We start from the raw sequence: 378 nt of genomic DNA on the forward strand, positions 1-378 counted from the left end.
CTAACTAAATGTCTCCTATGCTGATGAGTGCAATGTCATCAGTGTAGTCAGGTTTCATTTCAAACAAGTCCATAGCATGTGGAGAATATACACCGTAGAGAAGCACATGAGACCTAGCCTGGGAAGTCCCGCCCCTCTTCTCCGGCCAATTTGATTTAGCCTCTGAAGGGGGTCTGGCAAACTTAGGATAGCAGTTCACTTCAAGGTTTCCAGAATCCTTGGAGCCAATCACAAACTGGCTTTTGGCTACCTGGCGCGCCATTGGCGGATTTAAAATAACTACGTCTACCGTAACAAAAGCGAAACTTAAGAGAAAAGCACAGTAAACTATATACTGCTCTCGCGGCTGTCTTGGATGATTTCAAAGGCAAGTTTTCT

The sequence above is a fragment of the Sprattus sprattus genome, assembly GCF_963457725.1.
Source record: "Sprattus sprattus genome assembly, chromosome: 11".
NCBI classification, from domain to species: Eukaryota; Metazoa; Chordata; class Actinopteri; order Clupeiformes; family Clupeidae; genus Sprattus; species Sprattus sprattus.